At 44.4% G+C, this 18564-nt stretch overlaps 1 pseudogene; it reads right to left on the bottom strand.

Annotated features, from left to right (window-relative positions):
- Positions 1 to 6: 6 nt before the first annotated feature.
- Positions 7 to 8262, bottom strand: LOC102746397 (beta-hexosaminidase subunit beta pseudogene; annotated as a pseudogene).
- Between the last annotated feature and the right edge of the window lie 10302 nt (positions 8263 to 18564).

Raw genomic sequence — 18564 nt, 5'->3', positions numbered from 1 at the left:
GAGTCTCTCACCAATGGCACTTGCCCAAGGCCATAATCTCAGAGTGAGGTAATTTGCATCCACAGATTCTCTCCATAGACAAGCTTCTCCACCAATGATGAGTTTTTTCTGTTCTTGAGAACCATCAAAATCAAGAGGGTCCACATTATAGGAATTTCTCCAGTCTTGTCCATAACTAATCAAATCTAAATACCAAGGAGCAGAAAGGACCACAGGGAAGCCAGCTGTTGTGATTTCGCCCTGTTCCTCACCATACATTTGATCTTTCCATACTTGAGCTGAAGTGCCTGGCCAAAGCTTCCCACGATCATCAAAAACCTCTTGCCGGATTATGGACCCCTGTTTATGGTTGAAACAAGACCCCAAAACTTTTGAATGTATAAAGATTCTAGTCTTACAAAATCTTCACCAAAGCCTCTCTGCTTCATGAAATAATTGGATTTCTGGATCGGACTCCCCACATTTAAATATTGCTTCATCTCCTCCCAAGTGAATGAAGTGATTTAGAAACACTGTATTAATTTCTTTGAAGAATTTAGACAGGAAGCTGTAAGTTGAATTCAGAATAGGGTTTATGGCTCCAAAGGTCCTAGACTGCTTAGGTCCATTGTAACATGGAGTCACAAGGTCTTTCTGAACTTCTCCTCAAGACTGTGTATGTCCAGGGCTATCAAATTCTGGTATGACTCAAATCCCTTGTAGCAGGGTATATGAGATCACCATATGGACATCATTTGGGGTATAAACATGAGACAAAGAATAGCTTCCTTTGCTGCCTAACTGGGGAAAAGCAAAGCTCTGATAAGGGAAAGACTGGTCATCAACCATGTGCCAGTGCAAAACATTAAACTTATTAAAAGCCATGGTATTCTCATAATACTCCCCACACTCTGACGGCCTTGAGTAAAGCCACTGGTCCTTTCACAAGTATAAGATTCATCTGCAGAGATATTGGGGAAAACATCACACTCCGAGGCAAGGACACCTGAGACTAGAAGTTGCTGTAACTCAACTGCAGCGTTAAGTTTAGCAGGGCCACGGTGCCACTGGTAGAGACCAAAAATATAGTCATGATACTGCCGAAACACTTCTTTTTAAGTTTTTAAGTCCAGTTAGTTAACATACAGTGCTGTATTAGTTTCAGGTGTACGTATAATATAGTGATTCAGCACTTCCATACATCACCCGGTGCTCATCAAAACAAACGCATTCCTTAAATCCCTTCTTGCAGGAGGGAGCAGGCAGGGTGGTGGTGGGCGAGGGGCTGTGGCTGATGTCATCTGCCCTGGGAGTGGCATAGGCCACGGGGCCTGGCCCCGGGGCAGAGACAGGGGGTTGGGGGCAGAGACAGGGGTCAGAGCCAGAACCATGGGCAGCGCCAACAACCCGAGCAGCCCCAGCCCGCCATGTTTTGTTTTTTGTAGGACTGTCATTGACCTTGATTAACCTCATAATTTGCTTTCATGTCCTTTTCATTGCAGAAGTAATTTGGGGGTATTTTGGCTTTTATTTTGTCATTAATTTCTAATTTCATTGCACGGTGATCAGAAAACATGGCCTGTGATTTCTGCTCTGGAGAATTGGTTGTCATACATGTTTGGAAAGAATGATATCGTCAGTCTGTTGGTTATGAAAATATATCAAGCTAAACTTCATAAATGCACAATGAAAAGCTCTACATACCGATGCTTTTCAGTTGTAGATATTGGTTTCTGGGAAGTTGTGTTAAATTCTACCAATACGTTTGGCAAGTTTTCTATTCTTCTGTATTTCTATTTGTTTTTCCTTTACCTATTTCAAAATTCTGCTGTTCAGAGCCATTATATCATCTTCAAGACATGGATCTGTTGTCAGCATCATCTCTTTTTCTCTTACTACTTTTGACTTTCACTCTTAAGAGTATTAATATTTCTGCCCTTGTTTTTTTTCCCTTTAGCATTTGATGATATATCTTTTCTAACCTTTACTTTTTTGTTTTTCGATGTTATTTCACCTTAAAGCTATTTCTTGTAAAGAGCATATTGGTAGATTTTTTTAAATTGTTCAAACAATGGGTTTTTCTTTTCCCTTTTTTAAAAAAGGTCTATTTAACCTATCTACATTTAATGCAACTGTTAATATTCTTGGATTGATTCCTGCCGTCTTACTTCATTTGTTCTCTTTACCATGACTTTGCCCTTATTTCTTCTTTTTACTTGCTTGCCTACCGTTGTGCTGATACACTGTTTTTTGTTCCACTTAATTTTCTTCTAGCAATCTCGAAATGGTCATCATTTTTCTATTTTGCTACTTGATACTTCTAAATTTTTAACAAAAACATACTTAAAATTATACTATTTAAGTCACATTCAAAGGCAATCAGCATCTAAATCCTCCTGAACACAATGGAAATCTTACTTCCTTCTTTCCCTTTCATTTCCCTTCTGACAGCTAGGATTTCAGATCCTGGGTTGTATCATTAGTGTTATTATTATCATTTGACTTTTTCCTCCATAATCATGTACAATGATCAATAGCTTTTTCTGGTACTTTGCTGACCACTGCGATTCTGGTGCTACATCTCTCTCGTGGCTTCTGTTTTCATTCTGGTGGCACTGTAAGTAACAACTTTTTTTTAAGCTTTATTTATTTGAGAGAGAGGGAGGGAGAGAGAGAGAGCAGGAGGGGAGAGGGGCAAAGGGAGAGGGAGAATCTCAAGCAGACTCCCCACTGAGCGCAGAGCCCAACGCAGGGCTCGATGTCTCCACCCTGAGATCACAACCCTGAGATCACAGCCTGAGCCAAAATCAAGAGTCAGATCCTTAACCGAATGCACCACCCAGGCGCCCCGTAAGTAACATCTTTAAGTAGCACTTTCAAAGTGTCTCCATGAGTCTCTGCATCTCTAAAAAGGCTTAGTTTTTCTTGACACTTAAATAGTAGTTTGCCAGGTTATGGGATTCAAAATCCAAAATCATTTCCCTCCAGGTTTTCAAAATCTGTGGCAAGAGGGAAGGAAAGAAGAAAACTACTATTTATCTAGGGTGGGCCACTCTGCCCACACTTTCTTTTTTTTTTTTTTTAAAGATTTTATTTATTTATTTGACAGAGAGAGATACAGCGAGAGAGGGAACACAAGCAGGGGGAGTGGGAGAGGGAGAAGCAGGCTTCCCGCGGAGCAGGGAGCCCGATGCGGGGCTCGATCCCAGGACCCTGGGATCATGACCCGAGCCGAAGGCAGACGCTTAACGACTGAGCCACCCAGGCGCCCCTGCCCACACTTTCAATACACCCAGTACTTTGCCATCGTAATAACCCAAAAGCAGAGACAGTCTTTTGCCCAACGCACGTAAGTGGAAACTCAAGCTCAGAAGGGTGTTCTCCTGCCAGAGCTACACAGCAAGTGAGGGGCAGGGATAATTTCAGTCCAATGTTCTTGGACCTCACAGCCCTGCTCACAGTCTAGACCGCTGCCTTCCCACAGAAATACAATGCAAGCCACATGCCTAATTTCCCATTTCCGTGTGGTCGCATTTTAAAAAGTAAACAGGTGGCATTCATCTTAACATTTTATTTAGTTCAGTTTAGCCAAAACACTGTCATTTTGGCATGTGATCAGTGTTGAAAAGTGATCGAGGAGATACTTGGCTTTCTTCCTACTAAGTCTTTGAAACCTGGTGCATCTTTAACCCTTACGGCACAGCTCTGTTTGAAACGACCACCTTTCATGTGCTCCATGACCACATGGGGCTAAGTAGCCACTGTACTGGGCAGCCCAGCTCTATGCCACGCTGCTTTTGAAAGCAAACCCTTTCCAACACTGATAGAAAGCATCCTAGGTGGGTGATTTTTTTTCTTTTTCTTCTTTTAAAGATTTTATTTATTTATTTGAGACAGAGAGAATGAGAGAGAGAGAGCACATGAGAGGGGGGAGGGTCAGAGGGAGAAGCAGACTCCCTGCCGAGCAGGGAGCCCGATGCGGGACTCGATCCCGGGACTCCAGGATCATGACCTGAGCCGAAGGCAGTCGCTTAACCAACTGAGCCACCCAGGCGCCCGGGGTGATTTTTTTTCTATCCCAGTTTGACATGAGGAAGTCTGGCTTGCCCTGGAAATAATTGTACGGCTCTTTTGTGCTGATTGCAGATATACAACTAAATCCTCCTCGGTGCTCATCTTCATTGTGTAGCATGGCCTCTCCTCCTGGTCTACACAGCAAGTCGGAGGCGCCTTCTTAAAGCCAACCGCTAATCCATTCAAAAGGCAGATTAAACACTTGCCGCCATTTGATGCCCGCTGCGTGTATATTTCTATACACGCCTGACTTCCTTTTTCAGACAAATACCCGGCCCCAGTTCAGACAGCCTTTTTATCACTCTTGGGACAGCACTGGGGCTCGAGCAAACATCCGATAGCTTTCCTTTAGTCAGCCCCCAAGAGTGTTAGAAGGAAATCAACATGCACACACACACAGCAATTTCTTTTAAGTCTCTGAAGCATCCACCATTTCACATTCCTTCTGCCAGAATTTCCACCAAAATTAATCTCCCAGGCCCCTCACCTCCCCAGAGCCTCCTAACTCCAGCAGTATCAACAACTTAGAAACTGCAGTGTTAAATAATAAAGGATACCCTCCCTCAGGGGTGCCGAGAACTGGCAGACAGGCTGGGACATCAGCATTTGGGGTCCAAATGGCAGCTCGACTCACAGGACAGTCAGCAGAGAAGAGCTGTTGAAGGTCCAGCCGGAAACCCTTGGGATCAACATAGCACAGCTCTGTCTTACTTAAGAGTTGTATGATCTTGGGCAAGTCACCTAATCTGTCTATCCCTTCTTTCTGACAGCTCCATGTGACGACCATGATGCCTACTCCATGGGGCTGTTGGTAAGATTAATGGATATGATGTGTCTAAAGGTTCGTTATATCTCCCCCAATAAAAGTTAGCCGAAAGAATTTTTTAAGAGTTTACATTTTATTTTTTCAGCTTTACTGAGGTATAACTAACAAGGGAAATCAGATATATTTAAAGGGTAAATGTGATGATTTGAAATACATATACTTTGTGAAATGATTACCACAATCAAGTTAGTTAATGTGTTCGTCACCTCACATAGTTACATTTGTGTATGTGTGTGTGTGTGTGTGCTAAGAACACCTAAGGTCTACTCTCTTAACAACTTTCAAATACACAACATGGTATTACTAACTAGAGTCACCATGCTGTATATTAGATCTCCAGACTCCCATCTTACAACTCTAGGCTTACAAGCTTCTGGCCAACATCTCCCCATCTCCCCCACCCCCAGGCCCTGGTAGCTACCATACTACTCTCTAGTCCTATGAGCTTGGCTTTTTTTTTTTTTTCTTGGTAGATTCCACATATAAGAGATTACACAGTATTTGTCTTTCCCTGTCTGGCTAATTTCGTTTAGCATAATATAATTTTTCTAATAGGTTGATACTAAAACAATTACCTTTGTGCTTAGGTTCAAATACTGACTTGGCTGCTTTGAGACCTTGGACCTGTTTCTTACTTTCCTAAGACTCAGTTTCCTTAACTCTAACCTCATAGAGTCAAGGTCTCGGTCTCGCGAGGTCACTGTCAGAACCAGACAAAGCAACGTATGTCAAGTTCTCTGCACAACGGAGCCACACATTAAGTGCTTCATAAACGGGAGCTCTTTGTACAATGGACTGATGTGACATTAGAGTGACAATATTTCTATCCTGATGTTTTAAGAAGTGAAGATTAATTCTAAATGACATTCCTGGAGGAATGTTCATCTGGCGCACCAGCATACCTCGAACTCTTGACGATTCAATATGAAGGACCAACTGGTGACCTTTGGACATAAGGCATTTCAGGAGCTGATGAGGATACTGGCAGAGGACACAAGAAGGTTCAGACAGCCCGATCAGAAAGGCGTGTGTGGTACAACCGCGTCTGTGGTCAAGCAGCCTGCTGGAGTGGACGCTCCCCGGGGCACGCCCTGTCCGCTCTGCATCCCCGAGTTCTGTCGTTTGTCTCTGCCATTTCCGGTCTTGGAGGGGCATCTGCTCACCTCACTCAAGGTGCCTTTCACCCTGGCCCCTCTGCCCCCGTGCCAGCTCTTTGCCTGACCCTGCTTGGCCATGAGCACCCTACGAGCCCTGGGTGGATTTACTTCCAGCCCCCTTAGGGACAGAAGGGTATTTATTTCAGCAAATCAAATTTATTACCTGGGCATTAGGAAAGCAAGAGGAGAAGGCTGCGGGACCAGAGAGATCTTATCTCTTCGGCTTAAATTAAATCTGTGCTGCAAATGAGCAAACGCTCGCATGTGGTAACTGATTTTGATCTATCCACACAGTGTCCCCTGTGTTCTGTTGCCCCCAGAATCTCCAAAAAAGTCAGTGCCATTAGCCATGAAAATGCATCTAGCAGAGGAGCAGCTTGTCAGAGGACAGCGACAGCAGGATGTACATAAAACGCCTGATAAAAAGCAGGCTCCTTGAAACAGAGGGCTTCCCCTGGGGAAACTAGGGCTGGCAAGCTCAGGAGCATACTCCATATGCCTTGTCTGCCATCATCAGCCACAGCCACCTGTGACAAAATGTCCCCACCTTCTCGTGTGCCTCAGGGCTAGGGTCTCCCCAGCTGTTTACTTCTTTTCTCGTGTCTCCCCACTTGTAATCTCATTTTTGCTCTCCCTTCTCCTGCTCCTTGTTCATTTAATTATTCATTTGACAAACATCCCCTTAGCACTGTGAGAGACCATGTTCTCCCCATTTTTCAAAATGTCTTCCTGGTCTACCTGCATCCAAATCAGGTAGGCTACCAATTAAAATGCATATTCCTGGGCCTCTTCCCAGCTATGCAGAATGGAACCCTCTCGTGTGCAAAGCTCAGGGACTTGAATTTGTGACAAACCCTCCAGGTAGTACTGTGCTACATGGGTGAGGGTGTAAACCATTCACATGGAATGCCCTTCTGTTCTACCTTTCTCCCATAGCAGAATCGCTCCAGCATCAATCAAGTCTGTGCCAGTTCCGCATACCATTGACTAGACGAGGGAACACTAGAGCTGCTTTAACAGATACATAACATTTCAGTGCAGCGTAACCAGTCACGCAGTTTTTCTCAAAGTGGTGATTCAGGGCTCAGACTCCTTCCATCTTGTGGCTGCATTATCTTCAAGGTGTAGCTCCCAAAATGTCCTCCACAAGATGCCCTCCACTCCAACCTACCAGAAGAGGAGTATGGAGGACTGCAATGGAGGTTTTCATGAGTTGGGGCTGGAGGTGGCCATTTTCTACTTCTGTCTACATTCTGCCAGTCACACTCGGTCAACTAACCTCAAGGAGTGTGGACAAGTGGTCTAACCATGTGCACAGAGAGCAGAAGATTTTGAAGAAAACTTAGTGTCTACTTCATGTAGCTCACTAAAAAATGTTTTTCAGGGGTGCCTGGGTGGCTCAGTCATTGGGTGTCTGCCTTCGGCTCAGGTCATGATCTCAGGGTCCTGGGATCGAGTCCCACATCGGGCTCCCTGCTCCGTGGGGAGCCTGCTTCTCCCTCTCCCACTCCCCCTGCTTGTGTTCCCTCTCTAGCTGTGTCTCTCTCTGTCAAATAAATAAATAAAATCTTTAAAAAAAATGTTTTTCAGTAGGGAGGTTCCACAAACATTAAAAATAGAAATACCAAATGACCCAATAATTCCATTACTGGGTATCTACCCAGAGAAAACAAAAACACTAATTCGAAAAGATGCATGCATCCTATGTTTATTGCAGCATTATTTATGATAGCCAAGATATGGAAGCAACCTAGTGTCCATCGATAGACAAATGGGTAAGGAAGATATGGTATATATATTTTTATATATATGGTATATATATGATATGGTGTATATATATATATACATATATAAACATATAAATATATACAATGTAATATTATGTAGCTATAAAAAAGGATGGACCTTGCCATTTGCAATAACATGGATGGACCTAGAAGGTATTATGCTAAGTGAAGTAAGTCAGACTGAGAAAGACAAATACCACATAATTTCATTCATATATGGACTCAAAAAAAAACAAATGAATAAACAAACCAAAAGCAGAATCAGACCTATAAATCCAGAGAATAAGCTGATGGTTGCCAGAGGGGAGGAGGGAGGATACTGAGCAAAATGAGTGAAGGGCAGTGGGAGGTACAGTTTCTAGTTACGGAATGAATAAGTCTTGGGGATGAAAGGTACAGTGCAGGGAATGTAGTCGATGGTATTGTAATAGCGCCGCATGGTGACAGATGGGAGCTACACTTAGAGTGAACACAGCGTAAGGTATAGAGAAGTTGAATCACTACGTTGTACGCCTGAAACTAATGTAACATTGTGTGTCAGCTATACTCAAAGAGAAGAATTTGTTTAATGTTTTTTCAGCACCAGTTGAGAGTAACCTTGAACCTGCAAACCGGAAGGAGCTATCCAAAGACATGAGAACTTCATGAACATGGGCTGCCCCTGCCGATGCTGGCATGATCCTTGCCAGAGAACAGAAAATGAGTCAATCTAGTCCATCCATTCTCCATCCACTCCAGCCCTCTGTAGGCTTCTGGGAGCGTGTTGGGCCCTAAAGGTAAGCTGCAGCCTTATTGGGAAGCTCAGGACCAGAAATCGCAGGTGTCCTCCAGCTGGCTTGAAAATTTTACCAGCAGGAAATCTGACCATAGTTGATCCATATACTAAGAATATTCTTAAAAAAAAAAAAAAAAGCATATTTTTGTCGGATAGGGGCATTCCAGGGAGGCCTGGTCACCAAAAGTATACAATCAAGAGTCTGTTACAGGGCGCCTGGGTGGCTCAGTCGTTAAGCGTCTGCCTTCGGCTCAGGTCATGGTCCTGGGGTCCCGGGATCGAGTCCCACATCGGGCTCCCTGCTCGGCGGGAAGCCTGCTTCTCCCTTTCCCACTCCCCCTGCTTGTGTTCCTGCTCTTGCTGTCTCTCTCTGTCAAATAAATAAAATCTTTAAAAAAAAAAAAAAAAGAGTCTGTTACAGTGATAGGGATCCTGAAGCAAATCCAAAGCCCAGACCGTAGAAAGCAATGATAAAATGAGCAGACATAGTAACACAGAAAAGTCAGAACTCATTATCTGAACCCCTTCACTTGAGGAACATCAGAGAAGTGAGATCTTGGGACTCAGTGATTTAAAACAAAAGAGAGAGACCTACCCCAGGTGACTCTTCATCATGAGATGGACAGTTGGTAACAGTGAGAAAGGCAACGGGGTGCTGCTGCTTGATGACACTGCAAACTGGAGTGTTCTGGAAGGAATCTGTTGATATTGTCACTGGACTCAAAAAGATGCTACAGCTCCATTTTGGCAGGAAACTGGGGGACATGGTCTTTATTTAAACCCTAGCAGAGGCAAGAGATCGCTCAGTGCTGGTGATGACAAGCTCTGAGCAAAAACATCAGGCAATAGTAATCGGGAACGAATAAGTGAAAAGAATGGGATGGGGAAGGAGGAAAAGCCAACATCAAGGTGCCCTATTGAAGTCTCCACTGTGGGAAAAGGGGGCTCCATTCTGCAAGAGAAGCTGAAAAAAAATGACCACCCTAAAGGTGGGACACTGGAGCATTTATACATTAGCTTCCTTCCCTCGTGGTGAGGGTACTTGCCTCCTTTCTGGGCTGGGCTTGTGCAAGGGCCTACTGAGCTTCCAAGGTGTCAGAAGAGACCCTGAAGCAGAATGCAGAAAGGTGTGTGCTTGAGGCGGGGCCTTGTAAGTGCAAGCCGAGTCTAGATTGGCAAGGAACTGTCCATCTCAGCTGCCTCTGAAATCAGAGGGCAGGCCCAGTGGATGTGACGCAGGTATCAGACGCATCTTCATAACGAGATCCGTCACGACCTTCCCTTCCCCTGAACTTCATCGCTGCTTTCTTCTTGAAAGAGTGGCCATCTCTATCTACTTCCTCGCCTACCATTTGCTTTCAGCCCACCACGATCAAATTTCTAATTCAAAGAAGCTGAGTTACTGCTTGATTACTGTATTGGTGATGGCCCAATCAGAGTCACTTCTTAGTACTCGTTTGGGGGTGTTGGTATAAAGGTGGCATTTACAGCTATGGGGCTGGACAAGGGTACCTGGGACTTCACACATCAAAGGGAGTGTGGGGCAAGAGTAAGCTGTTCTGCTTAAGAGAACAGAGACAGCGGACGCCCTATGTGGTGATTGAAGGGATTCTCTGAACGCCCCTCTGAACTCCAGCATCTGTTCTTCCAACCTACAAAGGCATGACATTAGAAGTTATTTCTTGGTGCCTTGAGGACTTTTCTGTTTCCCAGAATCTCCAAATACATTGCTAGGGAACATCTTGGGCTTTCATCAGCAAACATCGGAGTGGGAACAGTGAGCAGCGAGCAGACCCCAAGATGGTTGAATACATGGGTCATGGCTTCTGTGGCGGGAAAGGGATCACAGGAGGTGATGAAGGACAGCCAGTCATTACCAGTTTGCCCTACTTCTCAGTCAGCCTGGCCTGAGTCCCCTCACCATGTCCCACAGCCAAGGGAAAACGTGCCTCCTTGCTTCTCTCCCACCATTTCCAGTGTCCCACCATGGCCCTTCCTCTCTTTGGGGTTGGTCAGAGCACCTCTGACTCTGGCTTTGGGTCAGGGCTGGAATATTGTTTGAAAACCCATTTGTCACCCAGCTGCTCCACCATATGAGTTATGACTGCACTCAAGTTCTTTCTTTGGATAGGAGTTAAAAAATATATTCATTAAGAGCAGGATGACATGTATCAGTATGCACGATATATTATGATCGATATAGGATAGACCAATATTCCTTGATAACATATCGCTATTTCAGTATAAGAGTCACTGAACAAGGGAGACCCAAGTGTGGATGCTTTTCTGGGTGGTGCCGGAGCCTTGGCGGAGCCCTCCCTGGTCTTGGCTGCCCCGCTTTATCCACAGGAAACATGAAAGCAGGACAGAAATGAGTGATGTCTGTGCCACAATCTGAAGTCCAGAGCAGAGCTGTTTTTGGAAGATGTGTCAAGGCAGACTACACGGTACACCTTCTCTCGTCTTCTCTACCTGGCCACTCTGCTCCTGCTTCAAGCCCCTCCTCTCTGTCACCCTGACACTACCATCCTCCACACCGGCGTTTTACACCCTTGCTGCCACTCACATTCTGGACCAGGGTTCTTTGTTGGGGGGCGGGGGGCGCGGGGCGCGGGGCGGGGAGGTCTGTCCTCAACATCATAGATGTTCTGGGGGCTCATTGACTCCTGAGCAAGGGGATATTTAGCCCCTTCCCGGGGGACATTTGACAATGTGTGGAGATCTTTTTGGTCAGAACTGGACGCTACTGGCATGAGCCCCCAGAGGACCCCAGAAGATTCCACTGCATGGTGCCGGGTGGAGAAAGGGCTGCTGGGGGAAATGGGGGATGTCAGACGTGGTGAGAGCCCGGACCCATAACGGAAACAGAACCAAGGGGCGCATATTTCCCGGCAGACGGGGCCTGGTGGAGCAGACCTTTTTTTCTTTATTTAAATAGAGCCCTCGGCCAAAAGCATTTCTGACTCGCCAAGCCCTATCAACACATTTCTGGTTACCTGAGAGGGAAAAATCAGCAGAGGTGTTGGCCCCCTGCTGTGTTCACACATCTCCTTAAGCTTTCATTTCGCCCTCAGCAATAACGAGCGGATGCCAGGCCATCCGTGACCTGCTAATGGGGTGCATTTTCATATTTATCTGCTTGCGCGTTGTCTGTGGCCTCTTTGGGAACGCTCCCTGATTGCTCTCCCATCATTTCCCACCCCTTTCGAGAACATTAGGTATTAATTCAAGCTCGTCAAATCTTATATGATATATTCCATTCAGGAGCTAATACCTCATCAACCTTACCTGGCACTGGAAAATTCAATTTCTCAAGATACCAGCTGTTATCCTGGAGACCTTGCATATCTATTTGGAACAGCTAATAGGAAATGTTCTTGCTGAGCACTTTCTTTTCTTTTCTTTTTTGTGCAGCTGGTAAAGTTCTATGAATTGGATGTGAAGTATACCTCCACGAATCTAAAACAAATGAACAAAATGAATAAATGTATGGCCTAGTAACTTAAGTGCTTTTTTGTTATCCCCCTAAATTAACAAATAAAATAACAACACAATGCATATATGCAAGTTATAGGATTCTTCAAAAGACATTTTTGTGCAAGGCTGTTGTCACCTGGACTGTGGGGTGGTGTTTGGTAAGGGGGAGGGCACATCCTGTTCGATATCCAATCAATATCATTTTTTTTGTTTTAATGGTTACCAATGTTGAAAAGCCAATCCATAGAGATACATTCTTGCAAACAATATTAAACCTCCATAGCTCATTTTACAAGGGGAAGATAATCTTCTTTCAAAGACATCAGAACTCTCCAGAGCTTTTTTTTATAGGAATGCTAAGCTGTCATTATTATTATTATTATTATTATTATTACTACTACTATTTATTTGCTTTTGTGGTGGTGCTGTTGGGCTTTTTTTTTTAATTGAGGTATAATTGCCATATAACGTTATATTAGTTTCAGGTGGACAGCATAATGATTCGATATTTGTATATATTGCAAAATAATCACCACAATAAGTCTAGCTACCATCCTCACCATACATAGCTTCAGTTTTTTTTCTTATGATGAGGACTTTTATGATTTACTCTCCTTTAAAGGGGAAGGGGGAAGGCGTCTGGGTGGCTCAGTCAGTTAGGCAACCGACTCTTGACTTCCACTCAGGTCATGATCTCAGGGTCATAGGACCAAACCCTGTGTCAGGCTCTGAGCTGAGCACAGAGTCTGCTTGTCTCTCTCTCCCTCCCCCTGCTTGCACTCTCTCTCTCTCTCTCTCTAAAAAAATAAGTATATATATAAAATCTTTAAAAACTAATAAGATTTACTCTCCTAGGAGGCGCCTGGGTGGCTCAATCAGTTAAGCCTCTGACTCTTGATTTTGGCTCAGGTCATGATCTCAGGGCCATGGGATTGAGCCCAGCATTGGGCTCCCCCTTTAGCAGGGAGTCTGCTTGAGATTCTCTCCCTCTCCCTCTACCCTTCCACCCCCACCCCCCACCCCCCACTCTCTCTTTCTCAAATAAACAAATCTTAAAAAAAAAAAAAAAAGATTTACTCTCTTAGCAACTTGCAAATCTATTCTCTTAGAATGTTCTGAGTATAACTCCAGTTGTGAAAATATTCAACTTCATCATTTGATCTGGAGACAGGAATATCATGGTCATGTGTAATCTAGCAGCAGGTTAATAACTACAGCAATTTCAAAGATGTGACGAGCATAAAAGGTATTTCAGAATATTTGCTACAATTGGGCGCCTGGGTGGCTCAGTTGGTTAAGCGACTGCCTTCGTCTCAGGTCATGGTCCTGGGGTCCCAGGATCGAGTCCCGCATCGGGCTCCCTGCTCTGCAGGGAGTCTGCTTCTCCCTCTGACCCTCCCCCCTCTCCTGCTCTCTCTCTCTCATTCTCTCTCTCAAATAAATAAATAAAATCTTTTAAGAAAAAAAGAATATTTGCTACAACTATAATGGGATATAAAAATATCGGTGAGATCTACATAGAGCCGAGTTAACAGGTAACTCTGGTTGCCTGAATGCTTAATTGAAAGAAATGTTCCATTTCCATTACATGGTATAAAATACGGATTAAAAAAAAAATTAAATGTACAGGCCTCTTGAATACTATCCATTGACTCCCACATTAAGCATTCCTGTTCTAATGGACTGACGTAGTCCGTTGCAACAGGAAGGGGAAAGCAAGGCAGAGTCCAAAAACATTGCAAAGAGCATGTGATTCAGAGTTCCACTCAGCATCTGTACCTTACCTCTTTGAGATCATCTACTAAGTTTCCCCATCATTCATTCAGCCTTGACCTCTGAGACCCCCTTGCTTTTCCCTGAATACAATCCTGCCTCGGGGCCTCTGCACTTGCTGATCTCCCTGCCTAAGTAGGGAGAGGAGCTGCCTTTGGATTTGTACATAGCTAGTTCTGTCACTACCTTGAGATTTTGGCTTAAATGTCACCTTCTCAGGTAAGCTCCCTGACTTCATATTTAGAATTGCAATCTGTGCTGGGAGAGTTCATTGTAGCACGCGTAGAATTGGCCTAAGCTATTCTGTTTAAGGGAGAAGCGCCTCTGTACAGCACTGACTCCTGGCCAAAGGCATGAAACCTGGGTTGGAGGAGTTTGGAGCAGTTCGTGTACCAGCTTGTCAGCATTATTTACTGATAACAGTGAGACTGATGATCTGCATCCGGTCAGAGTGAGAGACCCGCAGAGTTCTCTGCTGGCAAGTCTGGTTACATAGCAGAAATATGCATACCTAACCAGCAAAAGAGAAACACCTCCAAGCCAAGACTCCATTTGGAGGTTCCTGGTTTCCAGGGGCCCTGTGTACACATGTATGGCTCCTGATTAGAAAGCAAGAAGGTATTCCTGCCACAGCCCTTACGGGTGGAGGGCACTAGAGCCCCAGGCCTGACTTCTCCAGACCCCTTGCTACCAGACGGTCTTCGGCTGTGATGCATAGCCTCACTTCAATGTTCTTTCTCTATCGCACCCTCTTCCTGGAATAAACTCCAGATTTGTCAGCATTGTCATTTAAGGTCCTGGGAGCCTTCGTTAGCAACCAAACCCCATTAGTGCGCAATCCCAACCCAACTCTCCCCCTTCCTCCTTGCCATCTGATATATTGTATATTTTACTTATTGATTTTGTTTATCGCATTACCATATTTATTTGTTATTACTTTGCTTATAATTTTTTAACTGTCCTCCCACTATGGGACTCCACGAGGGCAGGGTTTCTGGTCTAATTTTCTCTTTATTGCTCTATCTCTAGACCATAGCAGACTTTCTGTGTTTATTATTTGATGAATAAGTAAGTGCAGAAAGAGGCAGAATAGAAATATCACTTAGAGTTCAAGACTGTTTTGGCCCAGCTCTGAGGCTGGAAATCAATACACAGAAGCTTGGAAAGATGGACAATGATAAAGAGTATGTTCACCTGCTGATTATACTCAAGTCAGTTATCACGAGGCACAGAGATGCTGACAAGTCGGTTGCAATAGGAATTGACGCACCTAATCTACCTTGACTCAAAGAGCAAAACCCGATGTCCATGATGGGCCACAAGTGGCTAAAACTTGTCTTTCTGACAACTCTTCCAGCCCCTGAAGGCAATCAGAGTCACCCAGATGGGGCATCGCTTTCAGTTTCCCTAGTACTTTCAGAAGCATCTGTCTTTCGGGGACTTTGCTCTAGGGGCAGGAAGATGAAATGGCCGGCAGCTGGCAAACACCACAGCAAGACCAGCCGCCAAGTTTGGGGAGCCAGAGGTTTGATGGGGAGCCGTTGCGGTGGGCCACTTATACGGATGTTTGGCTTCTTATCACCAGCAACATTAATCTGTAAATCCCTCCGTCTTTCTGGGCTCCCATATGGACTGCTGATCTAGAAAACACAGCTTCACTTTGAGGGCTGCTTAGCTGAGTGCTAACCAAGTCCCTTCTTGCTCTAGAGCATCGGGAGAATTTCTTTTAAACACGGGGTCTGCCCTTCCTGTCCACTCCCTACCGCAATTGGGATTCTAAATCATCAGGTCTGAGGTGGGACATCAGTATTTTTAGAACTTCTGTGTGTGATTTTGCAGTTGGGGAATATCTTCTCTAATTTGTATTATAAAGAATTAGTGAATTCAAAAGTGATTAGTGATTTTAATGAGCAAATTATATTCACTTCTTTTGAATTATAGGAGAAAACTCCTTTCTAATATTCATTTTTCTCTCAAGGATTCCGTTTTTAATTTTTAGTTTTTTCCCGGTTTTATGAAGATATAATTGACCTATAACACTGTATTGGTTTCAGGTGTACAACACAATGATTTGAGATGTGTGTATATTGCAAGATATACACCACAAGTGTAGTTCACATGCATCATCTCACAGAGTTACATTTTTTTTCTTGGGATGAGGATTTTTACAATCTACCCTTAGCAACCTTCAACTATGCAGCACTGTATTACTAACTACAGTCACCATGCTGTACGTTACATTTTTAAGTGTCAAAGTGGTGACATCTTTTCGGAGAAGACTGTGCAGTTTGCTCTGGGCTCGGTGAGTTTGCTGACATCTTATTTCTGTCTTTCACTTATTATCTTATGGTTTGAATTTCCAGAGGGAGAGTAGAGAAGATGAATGTAAAGTGCACCGCCCCACAGACTTGCTTTCGAGTTGGTCTGGAAGAAGCTAGTGCCTGGTTGTTATTCCTAAGTTGTTGGGGAGGCAGGAAAGGGGGTAGGTGACGGATGATTTGTCCAGGAGTGAAATGGTCAATTATGGGAAAAGCTGGGGAGAAAAGAAAGATCTTTCCTCCAATGGGCCCCACGCATGCTCCAATACAAAGTTCTTTCCACAACTCTGCACTGTCACGATGAAAACATGTAGTTGGGGGCCACATACAATTTATCTGGAGTAGCCAAATGGATCTGCATCATTGGTCAGCTTCTCCTCAGTGTGTGTTTAAGCCATCAAGGTGAGGCATAGTTAAAAGGGACAATATCAAAACATATGCCCTTAACTCTCCTCTCCAGCAGATCTTCTGAAGAAGTCAGTCAACAGGGGCCAGCTTCACTCTGCATGGTCTAACCACTCCTACAAAGCCCTGGTGGCTGGAGCCAGGTGGTACCAGCTCCTAAGGCTGATTGGGCACATTTGTTCCCAACTCTGCATTCAATGGAACCAGGTGGGTGGCCTGAAATTGGCCACAGTGGGCGTATTACTACCACAGAAATTGGTAAACACTACAAATCAGCTGTCCATATTTCTTTTTCTGAAGACCTGAATGTTGAAGATTTACCAGGGTACCACTACTCAAAGGCTATTGCCCCTGGCAAGGTAGACAGAACTCAAATGTCATTATGTTGCCTCCGCTAGGCAGGCAAGGTGTTCGCTACAGCGGGTCCTCTACACCGAGAGCAGCTAAATATCAAACCTTGTCCTGTTATTCCGCATGGAGGGAGGGAGGGAAACAAGCATTCTCCCTTATCTCTGAGTCACTCTTTACATGACTAACACTAATTCAGAGAAGCTCATTATTCCATGACTCTCCACTTAAAGAGGGACCTTTGTCCCCTATGACAAGCCCAAGAAGATGAAGGTGTCCAGAAAGAAGTCATTTGTTTTGATCACTTCTTCCAGCTGAGGATGACTGGAAGTCTCACGTCAAACTCAAGTTTTTCTCCCTTCCAAAGTAGCGGGCCATCTCTAGTCCTGACCTAGAGTGAAAATCACACGAGACACAAAAATTCACAGCCCAAGGAAAACTCTCTGCCAGCCTCATTTGACAACCAATTTGGCATTGCCACCACGGGTGGGGATCCATACAACAGCTGCCTTCAGTCCACAGTTTATTGAACTAAAGACAGAGAATGGCTTATTCAGTAATCAGAGTGGAAGGAGTCATCATTGATGAGACATGGCAAAGAGGGTACACTTGGAGCCTTGAAACCAAGACACCAGTACTCCCACTTGGTCAAGATCCTTCCAGATCTCTGCTACCGTGTTTTTTCTGTAGCCAAAACACCGAAAACACATATTTGTTTCTTCCTCTCTTCTACTGCTAAATTTCCAAAGAGCAGAGTGCATTTTCACTAAACCCAACGGACCTATGAAGTGATTGGATCAGAAAAACATTAATGAGCCAAAGGGCACACCAGGGCTAGTTTCCATCAGTCACCGTCAGGAGCTAGGGGCTATGCAGGAATTTTTGTTTAAGGTTTTTTTTTTTCCCCATCTCCTACAGTTTGACAGGTCCAGAGCATAACTGATACAACCACATTGGAAATACGTTTCTACGAACACCAAAGTTACTGTCAGTTCTGGAAAATGCAGGGAGGAAAACAGCCAAGGTGATGCTCTTGTTAATAAAAATCTTCCAAGGAAATCATTTGCACCTCCAACGCTCCACTCATAGCTGTGTCTGAGAGAATCCCTAGGCTGTCTCTAGGCAGCAAATAACCTGAGCAGTGGCTCTTGTTACTTGAGTGTCGGTCCTTCCTCTTAAGACTAGAAAAGTACATCTGATACAGGAAGTGCCCCTGTTGACTCGGCTTCCGCTGGGTTCCTGCTCTAAGTGGTCTTCCCAAGAGTCAAGACTGATTTGCATTTGCGCTGCTCCCTCTGTATCCTTTCTCTTCATGACAAAGGACATAAAGCACTACTGGCCTGGGGAAAACAGCTTATCTGAAATCCTACAAGAGACAAGACGATGGACCCACTTAGGACCAAGAGCGTGGCACTTAGACTCTTTCAGTAACCACTTGGTCCTAAGGAATAGAAGCTACTCAAGCTAGTTTACATAAAAGAATAAAAATCTCATGAAAGAGGAAGTTGTATAGATTCCAGGCTCTGAAAAGAACAGAAATTTTTTTAAAAATAGTTTCAAGGGGCACCTGGGTGGCTCAGTCGTTTAAGTGTCTGCCTTCGGCTCAGGTCATGATCCTGGGGTCCTGGGATCGAGCCCCACATCC

The sequence above is a fragment of the Leptonychotes weddellii genome, chromosome X, assembly GCF_054177405.1.
Source record: "Leptonychotes weddellii isolate Sample4059 chromosome X, ASM5417740v2, whole genome shotgun sequence".
In the NCBI taxonomy this organism is placed as follows: Eukaryota; Metazoa; Chordata; class Mammalia; order Carnivora; family Phocidae; genus Leptonychotes; species Leptonychotes weddellii.
This window is presented reverse-complemented; position numbering and strand designations above follow the sequence as displayed.